The sequence below is a fragment of the Microtus ochrogaster genome, chromosome X (assembly GCF_000317375.1).
Source record: "Microtus ochrogaster isolate Prairie Vole_2 chromosome X, MicOch1.0, whole genome shotgun sequence".
Lineage (NCBI taxonomy): Eukaryota > Metazoa > Chordata > Mammalia > Rodentia > Cricetidae > Microtus > Microtus ochrogaster.
This window is the reverse complement of record NC_022026.1, coordinates 28,608,029-28,622,486: the sequence shown is the minus strand read 5'-3', so window position 1 is coordinate 28,622,486 and position 14,458 is coordinate 28,608,029. Positions and strand designations below refer to the sequence as shown.

Below are 14,458 nucleotides of genomic sequence, written 5' to 3'. Positions count from 1 at the left end.
CTCCCAGCATTCTGTTCTGTTTACTCCTCCCACCTATGTTTTAACCTATCAGGGCAAGCAGCTTCTTTATTTAATTAACCAATGACCTTCCTCCATCAGATAGTGGAAATCAGGAAAGGACATGGCTGTGGTAAAGTGCTCATCTGGCAAGCACAAAACTCTGAGATTGATTTGTAGAACCACACAAGCAGGGAATAGTGGTTCACAGAAGATGGGGAATTAGAAATTCAAGATCATCCTCACAGAGACTTCTGCAGACACCCTGGGCTCTGTGAAACACTGTCTCAAAGGAAGAGGAGTAGGAGGAAGAGGATGAGAAGGCAGCAATTTTTGATGTCGCCTGGAGAGATGGCTCAGTGGTTAAGAGGATTGGCTGCTTTTCCAAAGGATCTATCTTCAACTCCCTGAGCCCACAAGGTGGCTCACGTCCTTCTGTGACTCCAGTTCCAGAGGATCTGATACTCTCTTTTGGTCTTCATGAACTTAGCATGCATGTGGTACACAGACATGCAGGCAGACAAAACACTCATACACATAACATGAAAACAAATTAAAAAATATTTTAAAAGTGGAAGAGGAGGAAGATAAAGAGGAAGAAGAAGATGAAGAAGACAAAGACAAGGACCCCTGCCACCAGTGCTACTGGAGCCATTGCCACCATCAGGCCTAGTGGCATGGCTCTGCAATCTTGGACTACTTGGAAGTCTGAGGCAGATGCATTGCAGGTTCAAAGCCCGCCTGGGCAATTTAGTGGCATTGTGTCCTAAAATAAAAGTATACAAATAGCTCTGCTGAGATGGCTCAGCTGGTAAAGGCACTTGCTACTAAGCTTGATATCCTGAATTTGATCCTCCATCCCTACAAGGTGGAAGGAGTGAACTGACTCCAAAATTGTCCTCCGACCTTCACCTATGACCTCCATGAGGCAGGTGCATGCATACATACAAATTAGTAAATGTCCAAAAAAGGGATTGCACATTTTCCTTAGAGGAAATGCCTTTTCTTTTTTTCTTGAGATAGGGTCTGACTGTCTGGCCAAAGCTTTCCTGGAACTCTTGCTCATCCTGCCTCTACATCCCATGTGCACCCCTACATACTTAGTGCCTCAGTTATTCCTTTGCTCAGCCCTTTGTGCTATTATTTTGACTTTCTCTGGGTATATTGTCGTGCCTCTGAAACTAGCCCTTTCTGTTTTTCTGGAATCTAGTGCCATCACCAAACAGAGGGAGCTTGGTTTCAAAGGGCACCTGGTACTCCCTTTCTACCGTCATTTCCTTCCCTTGTTCTATTTTAAAACTAGCACACATGCTCACATGCACATGCATTCATACAGAAATGCAGCAATATATTTGGGGCCAGCATCTAAAGTTCAGTGGTAGAGCACTTGCCTGGCCTGCATGGAGCTCTGCAAGATGGGAAAAAAGCATTATAATGTTTATCTTGACATATTGTAGGTGGCTGCTTATTTGTTCCAGGCTGGCCAGACCACAAAATAACCACTCAGAAACTATATTATTTAAATCACTGCTTGGCCAATCACTTAAGCATATATCTAGCTTAGTTCTTATATCTTTGGTTAACCCATTTCCATTGTTTTATATTTTACCACGAGGCTCATGGCCTACCGGCAAGGTTCCATCCAGCTGGCGGCTTGCATATTTCTTCTCTGGTGGCTCCATGGCAGCTCTCTGACTCTGCCTACTCTCTCTCTCTATCTCTTTCAACTTGTCTTTATTCTGTTAAGCCATTGGCCGAAAGCAGCTTCTTTATTCATTAACCAATAAAAGCAACACATAGACAGAAGGTCTTCCCACACCATTGACAGTTGTATTTTTGGTACCTCTTTCAATTTCTTTTCAGTTGTATAAGAGTTATGTCACAAGATATAGTAAAAAGATCAAATTTTATTTATTTATTGAACTTATTTTTAGATAGGTTCTCACCATGTATCCATGGGTGGCTTGGAACTCACTATGTAGACAAGGCTAACCTCCAACAGTGATCTGGCTAACTCTGCCTCTCAAGTGCTGCAATTAAAGGTGTGTGCCACCACACTAGGACAGAGAACCAAGTCTTTAAAGCTACATTTATTTACCTGAATATATTTGTATGTGCATAGGCATGTGAATGGACACTAGAGGGGAGCTTCCAGGAGTTCATTTGCTTCTGTTCTGGCCTTTATGGATGAGTCACCTCTTCAGCCTTATTTTATTTCCCATCTATTGCTAATGTGTTTCTTACCGCATGAAGGTTAAGACTTCTTTGGGCACTGGAAAGATGGCTCAGCTGGTAGGAACAAGTGTTGTTTTTATAAAGGTTTTGTTCTAGCACCACATGGACAGCTCACAATAGCCAGCAACTCCAGCTCCAGGGTTTCCAACGCCCTCTTCTGGCTTACACAGTCACTTACACTCATGTTCAGAGACACATGGACACATAATTTTAAAAGTAAACAAAGAGAGGTCTTTGTATATTTTTAATGCCAATACTTTTTCAGGCACGGGTTTTACAACTGTTTTCTCTGTTTTTGGCTTGTCTTCCATTCTTAACACTATTTTTGCAGAATTCCATACTTCGATGAAATCCAGCTCACTTTTTTCTTTCACGTTTTTGGTATTATATCTCAAGCCATCACTGTTGAGAAAAGAACAATCTCAGTGTTGCACAAAGGCATACATGAACAAAGTGAAAGCAATTCAACAAGTCAATTTCTTTTTGCAAAGTGTTCACCAACACACACACACACACACACACACACACACACACAGTGTACCTTACTCTTTTTCCTCTTTAGAGGGCACTAGCTGCTTCTCTGTTATTTTCATGTTTTTTTTTCCACACCAGCACCTACAGCAGACAGCCAGAGTAAAGAAATAAAACAGTCTAATTTTCCACTCGTGTAGTAGCACTTTGGAGAGAATTTTGTTAATTTTATTATTTAAAAAGGGGCCTGTTTTCTTGTCTTTAGTTCTTACAAAGTTGCGGTGGTTCCTATGAGTCTTTATTACAAGCCCTTGATTTAATTTTTTTGGATAGGGTCTTGCTATATATCCCATTCTAATCCTGCCTCAGCTATTCCAACATTTGGGATCTTATCCATAGCCCTCTACTAACTTTCTTTCTAAAACAAAGCAAAACAAGGGTTATTTAGTCGTTATTCTTAGGTCTATGTGTACCTTTGAGAATCATGTGCCCCACATGCATGTAGGAGTCATAGGAGCATAGAACGAGGGCACAGAATTTTCTGGAACCAGCGTTACAGGGGCAGTGAACTGTCTTGAAGGTGCTAGGAACTGAACCTTAGTCCCCTGTAGGAGGAGTAAGTGCTCCTAATCATCGATCCTTCTCTTCACATCCCTAGTCCTTGACTGTCGAAAAGCAAGAACTGGGATTATTGCGATACTATATCGCGCTGGCAAAAGAGAATCAAACCTCCCACTTCGTTAGTCAGAGGAGGCCCGTAATAAAAACCTAGTCATTCTGCACCCTATATGAAAAATGAGATTTTTTTCCCCACCACTTTCCCATTCTTTAAAAATGATCATTACTTGCCAAGTAATAGAAACATGTAGGAAAGCTTTTAACCAACTTCAGTTTGGAATTACCAAGCACTAATTTGGACAAGGCAAGCCGGGCAGGCTAGGTGGGTAGGGTTTGATGCGCAGCTACTCGAGGGTCTGCGGTAGCTGAGAGCTGACGACCGGGTAAAGCCTGAAGCTGTAATGATGTCAACTTGTTATTTACTTTCCAAATCTGAATGACTGAGCAAGGCGAAAGGAGAATCAATCAACCACAATGTGACCCTACAGGCGGAAAAAACGCAGTGCTACCACCAGCATGCAATGGGGGAAGGGAAGCACGTGTAAACCGGGCCAGGGTTGCATCATGAGCGGGCTCGGGTTTGCGATTGCACCCTTCTGTAATACCTCAGCATCCGTCTGCAGGAGCTCAGGAGCCCGGGAGCTACGAAGGGCAGGCTCAAGGGAGCCCCACCAAATCCTTTGGGGTGGGGGGACTTCAGTGGCAGCCGATAGCTAATAAGCCAGTGTTCTGCTGATTCACAATTATGGAGACTGTGTAAGTGTGTATTTTTTATTGATGCGCTCTAATAACGGTGTACCAACAGTCGTTTGACATCTTTGACGTTTCGCAGCAATATTTTGCAAGGTAATTTTTAGGTCCGCCTGTATGATGGAGAACCGGCCCCTTAAAAACTCGCTCGGAGTTCTCCCCCCTCCCCCCCTACCACCAGAGCAACAAACGCCTAGTGTTCAAGGAAGGAGCAAGTGAGGTTAGAGTTTAAATTGCTGAGTGTTACTGGGCTCTTAGCACCAAGCTCATTAGAAGCCTAAGGGAGGGGCAAATTGATTTTAAAAATACTCAACAAGGCAGACACCAAAGGTGCTGAGGAGGAGGGCCGGATATTTATTTAATTGAATTAAAGCCGGGAGTTGGGGGAATCGTCACCAACGTGGAAGGGAGGAAGAAGCGAGGAAGAAGCGCCAGGGCTGGGCCTTACCAGCCGTGGCAACAGAAAACACTTTGCCAGCGCCTGCGGTTTCAGGCCTGGGGGTGGGGATTTACAGATCTAAGGACCTCAGTACCCTAACATACCCCTCCCCAGTTTATTTGTGTCTGCGTCTTGTTCTGAAGCTTCTCCTCTCTGCTTTTCTGATTCCTGGCTGGGAGGTGTTTTGCAAAGGTCATGGCTGCGCCCGAGTCCTCATTTTTTTTTTTTTGTGGGTGGGCGTAGAGGCAACTTGGGGGGTGCTTTAAATCGTTAGTTTTGAAGGAGATGTTCCTGGAGACGGGTTGCACGAGGACCTCCTAGGCCAGCTGGGCAGCTTCATCTTTGAGGTGGGGGATGGTAACACTTTCAGTGGCTTGGGTTACCATTCCCTCCCCCAACCTGCAGGGTGGCCCTTGTTCTCATCCCCCTCAAAGCCACCTTGGAGTGCCAGGGTTTGGGATTGGGTATGTTTGTGGGGGCCCTGTTCCCCTCATTCCTCTCGGAGCCTGTAGAAAAAAAGCTAGAGACCATGTTGGGGCCCAGAGGGCAATGCTTGGGCTTCCCTCCTCCACCTTGGGCGTGGGGCGGAGTGGAGTGGGGGTGGGGAGGCTTTAGGGTGAAGAACTGCAGGGATGTAAGTCTCTTCCTTGCCCCCAGGGGGGGGCTGGGTCTGGACTTGGTAGGGGTGAGGGCGGGCCTGGCGTCCTAGCCCTTCGTGGGGGAGGGGCTGCCGCGTGGGGACGCGCCCCCCCCCAAGGCGCTAGGGGGAGGGGCCGGCGGGGACGCGTTCGGGGAGGGTAGATCTGTAGAGTGCCTCCTCCAGGTGTCTGGGGAGGGTGGCGTGCTGGCGACCCCCTTGGCACGTCTCCCAACCAGGGTAGGCGCGCTCGCGTCCGCTCCCAGCGGAGGTCACTTGGCCGTGTCGGTCCCTCCCGCCGTCCCGCCCTCTCCCGCCGCCGCTCCCAGCCCAGCCCCCCCAGTCTCGACGCTCGGGAGCGACAAGCCGCCAGCGCCCCCGCCCCGCCGCCGCTGCAGCGTCCTCCGGCCGCCATTCGCCACCGAAACTTTCCAGCGCCCGCTCTTCTCGGGGACTCGGTGGCGGGCCGGGGGCGGCGCGCGGCTGCTCCGGGGCGCCTGGCCCTCGTTGGCCTTTGCGTGGCCAGGGCTTGGTGACGGTGAACCCGCCAGTACGCACAGAGCGCGGCCACAAGTTGCACGGCTCGCGGCGAGGTGAGTGCACGCCGGGCAGGGGCGCAAACTTCTCGGGCCCAGGGGCTTGGCGGTGACCCCTATCACGGAGGTCCGACCCTGGAGCTCCAGGAGGGGCAAATTCCCGTGTGCCCCCCTCACTCCCCGGGCTGGCGCGCTCCCTGCTTGCTGAACAATACCTCCGGGGCGGCCGCTCCCCAAAGTGGCCGCGCGCGCGGGGGGCGGGAAAGGCCTGGGTGCGCCTTTGTTTTGGGGAGGGGGACAAGCAAGTTTAGGGAAGCGCTGCCGTTTAGTCCCTGCATCTCTTTGTCTGCGGCTCCAGAGGGGGCTGGCTGGGCTGACCTGGGTCGCTTTGGGACTTGGGGGCCGAGCGGGATCCCCTTGTGGGGGAGGGGAGCCCCATTCATCCTCGAGGCGCGGGCCGGCGCTCCCGGAACCCAGTGGACGCGCGGCGGCGCGCGGGGGACAGAGGCTGGCCCGCCTGTGCTCAGTTTCCGAGGCACAAACTGTCAAGGAAGTCCAGGAGCCCTCTCCCCACACATCTTCTCAGGCCTCGTCTCGGGACCAGGCTTGGGGGGGTTGACACCGGTGAAGGGCGGCTCCCCCGGCTAGGTAAGGGTGAGGGACCGCCCAGCGCGGCCTGGGGAGGGTGTAAACCTGTTGCTTTGGGACTGGGGAGGGGTTCTCCAGATCTGCCCTCACCCACATCCCCGTCTTAGGAATTTCCCTTACGCAGAGACGGGTGCTGGGAGCGGGAGTTTATGTGGGAGGGGTGCGCCTTTGAACATTGGTGATCTCCGGTTTTGTGACAACTTTAGGAGGCTGGAGGCCCGCCGGTGCTGGATGAGGCCTGGGCTTCACGTGCGTGACCAGTGCGCAATCAGGAGCTCAGGGTTTGTTTTTTTTCTCTCTCTTTTTTTCTTTATTCTTTTTCTTTTTGCAGTGTCTGGCGTTCTCAAAGCCCTACGCACTGTAAATTCCGCAGTTAGGGTCAGCTCCTACCAAGTGTTGTGGAGCAAAACCTAAAACAGCTTCCCCCCACCCCCAACCAAAACCTAAGCCTCACTGCTAGTGCAAGTGTTTGTTTCTGTTCTGCTTTGGTGTGTGCGTCTTGACCTGACTTGTGTTTTGCTCGGAGCTAGTCCCTGTTTAACTTGAAAGAGGACACAGGACTGACTGTAAGAGGAGTGAGCACCTTTTCCCCCAGGGCGTCAGTTTAGGATAGCAAATGGGTCTTGATGGCTCTAAGAAATTTACCATTTGAGTCATTTCTAGAAGACACATAGAAGAAATGAAAGAGTGTTGAGTGTAGATGGCGCTTTTATTTTTAAAGGGATTTCGTGTCCAAGTGTGCTGCAGATTTCCATGGAACCATCCATCCACCTGGGTAATTAGTACAACGATGAAAGTTGAAATTCACTCGATCCACTTATTAAAATGGCCCCCTAAAGCTTTTCAAGCCTTTAATCTCTCTCTCTCTCTCTCTCTCTCTCTCTCTCTCTCTCTCTCTCTCTCTCTCTCACTCACACACACACACACACACACCACACACCTGTGGGGACTGGTATGGACGATTTGGGGTGTAAGGCTCCCGTCTACCCCAGGATATCTTCTTACTCGGGTCGGAGAACTCCATTTTGGCAGTACTACTAAAAGAAAAAGGAAGGCATTTTACCCCTTTTATGGTATTGGATAAACACTCATTTAAAAATTACCTCGGTTTTGCTGTTGGGTAAATGCTGGGTACTCTGCTAGGTCCAGAGAGTCACACCAAGGCAAGGCCTTTGGGGGACACTGGAAATGGGGGCTGATTGGTGTTCAGTAAGGGTGGGCTACCAGGATCTGTGGGCTGCTGACAATTGCCTTTGATCCAAGATTATTGTGGTTTGAATGAGAATACCTCCGTTTGCTCATATATTTGAATGCTTGTTTCCCAGTTGGTGGAAATGTTTTTTGGAAGGTTTAGGAAGTGTGGTCCTGTTGAGTTTGTGTATCATTGAAGGTGGGCTTTGAGGTTTCAAAGGCCCACAGCATTCCGTTAGCTCACTCTCTCCCTGTGCTTGTGGATCAGATGTAAGCTCTCAGCTACTGTGCCAGTGTCATGCCTGCCTGCTGCCATGCTCCCTGACATGCTGGACGGTTATGGACTAATTAATCCTCTGAAACTGTAAGTCCCAAGGTGTTTTTCCTTCTACAAGTTGCCATGGTCATGTTATCTCTTCAAAGCAACAGAAAAGTAACCAGGACGATCAGATCAGTCCAGAGAATTCAAGTTTTATATATTTATCTCTACATCTTAAGTTTGTGTGCTTTAGTAGGTGGTGTAGGGCTGTGGAATTGTAAATGATCCTGAAGTATATTTTTGTGTGTCCTCATGTGTACGTAGATGTTTGTGCACTTGTGTTTCTGGTTGCATGTGTGTATGCATGGTGGCAGTCAGAGGTTGAATGTGTCTTAAATTGATAGCTATCGACGTTATTTTTTCAGGCAGCATTTCTCACAGAGCCCAGAGCTCACTAATTTGGCTAGACTGGCTGACCCCCAAATCCTAAGAATTCTCTTCACTGTTGGGATTATAGACGCAGGCTGCAGTAACCACATTTTTACATGGGTCTCCAGGGATTAAACTCATGTCCGCACTGTACTGACTGAGCCGTCTCCTTGAACACTAGTTTTACATATCAGAGTCTGTGTTTTTATCTAAACTGTAAAAGAGCCCCCCAATTGACCAGTTGCTGGACTGTGAACTTCTGTAATTTTTTTGAGCATCATTCTATACATATAGAAAAATCAAAAGAAGGGGCTAAGGATATAGCTCAGTTGCTAGGCTACTTGCCTAGCTATCAAGAGGCCTGGTGTTCAGTCCCCAGCTATGGGTGTAATCTTAACATTGAAGAGGTAGAAAAAGAAGGTTAGTAGGGGCACAGCTTGGTTGCAGAGTGCATGTCTCAGTTCCGAATGCATGGGGCCTTTGATTCAATTCCTATTACCTCAAGAAAGAAACAAAACAACAACAAAAAATAGTGAATTTTGGTGTGTGAATAAAGAAATAGACTTTACCACAGTGTCCCTGCAATGAAGATTTTATTTTTTTAAAATTACATTTTCATTTATTTGTGTCTCTCTCTGTGTGTGTAAGTCAGGACAACTTGTAGGAGTGAGTTTTCTATTTCCATGATGTGGGTACTGGGTATCAAACTCAGGTTGTCAGACTTGGAACCAAGCCCCTTATCACATTATCATTATCATCATACTATCTTGTGATGAGGACTTTATAGAACTTTCTGCTGTGGATTATATTCACTGTTTCCATTTTCCAGCCAAGGAAATTGACATATTTTTTTCCTGAGACAGGGCTTCGGATATCATGGAACTCTGTAGACCAGGCTGCCTTCAAACTCAGAGACCTACCTGCCTCTGCCTCCAAAGTATTGGGATTGAAGGTGTGCACCACCATGGCCTGGCTGGAAACTGACATGGGGAGGGGGGGAAGGGCATGTGAATCCCATGGCCCAGCTCTTAAACTTGGTCTTTCTCTGCCTTCTTATCTATCTAATTTGAACTTTCCCATTTGAGACAAGAGGTCTGTAAATTTCATTCCATTTTCCTGCCCCCTCAGATCTTCATTAAATGTTGATAGAAATCTGTCTATCAGTATTAGTTGTCTTTCAACTTCTTGGAAGGCAGACCATGGTGCAGGGATTATTTTCTTATATAGCTTTGCCACTGAGTCACGTGTGTGTGTGTCCTTAGACTTGAATTAGCTGAAAACACTTCTGGTCGATCGGAGTCCATTTTATGGATTCAAACAGCACATGGAACTAAACTAATAAATTAACATGTCTTATTGGACAGAGTTAAATGTGCAAAGGTTCGGTTGCCCAGGGCTGTTCTGGTATTACTTAGTGAAGTTTTCGTAAAAAATGTAGGAATTTGAGTGTAGTTTTTGTAGGGCTGTCTTTTTTTTTTTTGTTTTTTTCGAGACAGGGTTTCTCTGTGGCTTTGGAGCCTGTCCTGGAACTAGCTCTGTAGACCAGGCTGGTCTCGAACTCACAGAGATCCGCCTGCCTCTGCCTCCCGAGTGCTGGGATTAAAGGCGTGCGCCACCATCGCCCGGCTTGTAGGGCTGTCTTTTGATTTTGAAATAATTCACACAGGTAGACTTATTTAAACAATCGTGTGTGTGTGTGTTTGCGTGCGCACGCATATTCATGTGTGTACATGTTCATGTCATTGGACAACCTCTGATACAGTTTCTCAGGTATTGTCCATGTTGGTTTTAATTTGTGTGTGTGTCTGTGCATGTGTGTGCAGATGTGTGAGCATGTGGAGGCCAGAAGTTGATATTCAACTTTATTTGCTTTTCAAACAGGGCCTCTTATTGAACCTGGAGCTCACCAGTTTATACACACTGGACTTAACTGGACTTAATATAAACCACCTGACCAGTGAGTGAGTGCCGGGGATCTTCCTCGTCTCTACTTCACAGTTCTAGGATAATAGGCATATACCACAATACCCTCATGGATCCTAAGGATCTGAATTTGGGTCCTCAAGCTTATGCAGCAAGCACTTTACCTACTGGGCCTTCTTCCCAGTCCCCCCTCCCTTTTTTTCCTTTTGAGACAGGATCTCATCATGTAATTCTCATGAGCCTGGACATTTGCTTTGTAGACCAGGTTGGCCTTGAACTCAAGAGATCTGCTGCTTCTGTCTCCCAAGTGCTGGGAATTAAAGTGAAGTCACTTACCAGCATGCCTAGACCCCACCTTGTATTTTGAGACAAATTCTTTCATTGTTCAGGGGCTCTCCAGTGAGGCCAAGCTGGTGACCTAGTGTTCACCTCTGCACAGCTTTTTTTCCTCTCCTACTGAGACAGGGTCAGTGTAGCCCTGGCTGTCCTGGAACTTACTGTGTAGACCAGGCTGGCCTCAGACTCACAGAGTTCGGCCTGCATCTGACTACTGAGTGCTGGGATTAAAGGTGTGCACAACCACTGCCTGGCCAGTTTGCACAGCATTTATCTGGCTTCTGAGGATTAAAGTCAGGTCCTTCTGCTTGTGCTGCAAGGACTTTGCTAGCTCGACTACCTCTCCAGCTCCCACGTTATGTTTTCATGTACTTGTTTGTGTGTGAAACTGAGGAATGTACTCTACCATGGAATTAACTACACCCCAAAACTCCAATTTTACTTTTTTCTTCCTTTTGAGACAGGGTTTCTCTGTGTACCTTTGGAGCCTGTTCTGGAACTAGCTCAAAATTACAGAGATCTACCTGTCTCTGCCTCTTGAGTGCTGGTATTAAAGGCATGCACCACCACTGCTTGGTCATTTTTACTTTTTTTTTTCTGAGACAAGACCTCACCAAGTTCCTTAGGCTAGCCTTGACTGGGTGAGTGATCGTCATGAGTAGCTGGCATGATGGCCCTGTCTCATCACACCTGGTCTGTGTCTGGTGTTTTCATTCAATTTCTTGTAAGCTCCGGGTACCTTGGTTTCTTTCCAGCTCTTTCTTGAAGCTGAAATCTTAAATATTGAGTTTGAATTCAGGAGGTCAAAGTCTTCCAGATTAAAAGACCCACAAAAGACGTGCTTCTACAAGGTGCTAGTCATAACAGTCAGTTCCTTTAAAAAAGGAAAATATAGCTGTTAGTGTTTCCTGAACATTGGCCCTTGACGCAAGGTATTTTTATTAGTTATTTCATGTATGCTTTGCATAGTTCTGTACATGTGTTAGAGATGTTATTTGTAAGGGAGGATGAGGGAAAGGAGAAATCCAATTTTGTGTCTACTGGAGATACTTTTTGCATCTGTTCTCATGTACTATTTTTATCTTTTGATTTTAATTTTATTATTTGGATTAATTTATTCCTTTTCTCCCCCTCTTTTTCTGTTCTTTGAGCCAGGGCTTCACTACATAGTCCTGGCTGGCTTTGTAGACCAGGCTTGCCTGTCTTTGTTTTCCAGATGCTGGGATGACAAGTTCTATGCTTGGCTTAATTAGTTCATATTTTGTATGTGATGTATATATGTGTTCATGTATGTGTATTTGGACACACAGATGTGTATGTATGCACATGGTTTCTGTGTACGCATGCACACGCCAGAGGTTGATGTCAGATGCCTTCCTCAATCATGCCCCATCCTACCATTTTTGGAGACAGGATCTCTCACTGAACTTGGAACTCTTTCTCACCAGTTCTCCAGTGCTGGGATTCCAGATGTACACTGGTGCTGTTCCTGGCTTTCTCATGTGGATGTTGGGGATCCTGACATGTCTTTGTGCTTGGATGGCAAGCACTTTACTAACTGAACCATATCCCTATCCTCTACTTGTTTTATTTTGAGATAGAGTTTTTACTGTGTAGCTCAGGCAGGCTTTGAACTTGATGTCTTCCTAAATCATTCTCTCCCAAGGGCCCCACCTGCTGGTTGAGCAGCCACTAGACAGGGAGGTAGTTCCTCCATGATTGGTGTTTTTGGTTTTCTTTGTGTTTTGTTGAGATGGGGTATGTAGACTAGGCTGGCCTGGAACTAGCAAAAAATCCATAGGCCTCTGCTTCATGAGTGCTGGTATTAAAGGCATGTGATACCAAACCTTGCCCCTTGTTTTTTCCTTGAAGACTGTGAGTCTCCTTGCTGACTCAGCACTTTGCTGGCCTTTATGATGTGGACTTATTTCTGTGCCTTCCAACACCCATCTTTTTATTTTGCTTGTTTGAGTTACGTTTCTGCTGGTGTGGCTCGTGAGGCTCACGTGAGCCACAGAGAAAAGATGGAAAGAAGGGAAGGATGATGAGGGTGAGATTTGAGGGGAAAAATCTTGCCTCCAGTCTTGTCTCCAAAGGCCAGTTCCTTCCTTCATGCTAAAAATAGTCATGGAAAAAGAAAAACGTTTATCTTTCCAACATTAAGAAAGGATAAATGTTTACAAAATGATTTTAATCTTGCTTCCTCATTGGAGCTAGTTTTTAAACGTATTTGGTGAAAGATTAACAGTTTATTGAATGTCGTGTACATATGACTTTTTTTTAAAGGGGGGAAAGGATGAATTCTAGGTGTCAGAAAACCTGAAGGGGGCCTAGAGTCTTGTCTCACTCAGCCCAGAAACTGTGATGGTCTGTGCAGTTCTGAGGGATCACTGTAGGTCCCAGCACAGAGCAGGGAAATCTTGATCAAGAAGGTGGGGCTCAGAAGGGGGAACCCTCAGGAATAATTTGAGATACCTCTGTGCTTAGCAGGAAGTGAAGACAAGACCTGAACTATGGGCTCACTATAGATGGCCTTTTTGAGTCAGGCTTCCCTCAGTGGCTTACTTTGAGCTTGATCTCCTTCTGAGGCACTATTTATTTATTTATTTATTTATCACCTACAGAAGAGCAGCACCTCAGGGCAACCCAAATATGGATTGATGGATATCCAAATGATGGATATAGACATAGGGCCTCTTATACTTATCTATTGCTTGGAAGAGAATTGATTTCAGATTCTTTGGGAGGCCAGTATGTGGTGTTAGGCACTGAGCCTTTTTTCCAACCCTTCCTCCAACTCTTGAGCAGTCTTTAGCCTTTCGAGTGCTGGGATTGCAGACGTGTATTACCCAGTTGGCACATAAGTGTTTGGGGGGCAGGGTATGTTAGGAGGAAATGTTAGTTGACAGCTGCCATAAGAATCTCAGAGCTCATGGAAAAAGGCAAGAGAGGAGAAATGGTCCTTGAATGGTTGAATTTCAGTCTTACACGTATGGGGAAGGAGGCTGCCATATAAAGTGCCCTGCAAGCACTCAGAGCCCCTGGAATCCATAAAACTGTCTCTATTTCTTGTTTTTTTTTTTATGTCAAAGATGGTTAGGTCTAGCTTGAGGTCAGCTTCTTGTTATTTGTGATGAGGAAAATCCCCAGATAGCTCTGTCTCTTGTTTATGCAGACCCAGGAAGGAACTAGCGACACTGGCCAGCCTGGAATTTCATTGCCACACAGGTAGGCCAAGAAACCTGGAAGGATATAGGCAAGGGAATGTCTCAGGCTTTGGCTGGTTGCTGACTCTAGATGCTGCTTCTGTCTACATTTGCATAGCTTGTGGCATAGTGAGGTTTTTGGCATTGAGCCAGAGGATTGGGGACCATGCTGGTCATTTTTTTTTTAAACTTGACACAAGTCAGGGTCATCTAAGAAGAGAGAACCTCAACTGAAAAAAATATCTGCATCCAATTGGCCTGTGGGTAAGTCTGTGGGGCATTTTCTTTATTAATGATTGATGTGGAAGGGCCCAGCCCACCTGGGAAGTGCCATCCCTCAGTAGGTGGTCAGGTGGTTAAGGGTTGTATAAGAAAATAAGCTCTGCAAGCCATGGGGAGTAAGCCAGTAAGTAGCACCCCTCCATGGCCTCTGCTTCATTTCTGCATTCAGGTTGCTGCTGTTGTTTACTGTTATTGTTATTTTTTGAGATTATAATATAATTACAACATTTTCCCTTGCCTTTTCTCCCCCCCAAACCCTCCAATATATCCTCTAACTCCAATTCCATGGGATCTGTCACTTTCTTTGTGTACATGTATGTATATACACATAGAGCACATACATACATGCAGGCAAAATACTGATACACATAAAATAAGTAAATATTTTTAAAAAGTTGTAGTCTTTCTGTATAGAACCGCTGACAGGTATTTAACATAATCTAATATCTACAGTGGCTCAGAAGTGGGGTCCAGGCTGTTAGCTTCAAACCCTGGGCACTT

The 14,458-nt window shown here is 46.4% G+C and overlaps 1 protein-coding gene across 7 annotated transcripts in view; it reads left to right on the top strand.

The window, feature by feature from the left end:
* Nucleotides 1-3,917: 3,917 nt before the first annotated feature.
* The window catches only part of Tbl1x (transducin beta like 1 X-linked), a 184,464-nt gene continuing 173,923 nt past the window's right edge, over nt 3,918-14,458 (top strand). For 5 of the 7 annotated variants that reach the window (XM_026784721.1, XM_005358649.3, XM_026784723.1 and 2 more), the window contains exon 1: nt 5,330-5,740. The gene's annotated coding sequence lies outside the window, so the exon portion shown is untranslated. Of the gene's footprint in view, nt 4,078-5,329; nt 5,741-6,204; nt 6,332-14,458 lie in introns of those variants that run through there. The other 2 variants (XM_026784719.1, XM_026784720.1) reach the window with 2 other exon arrangements.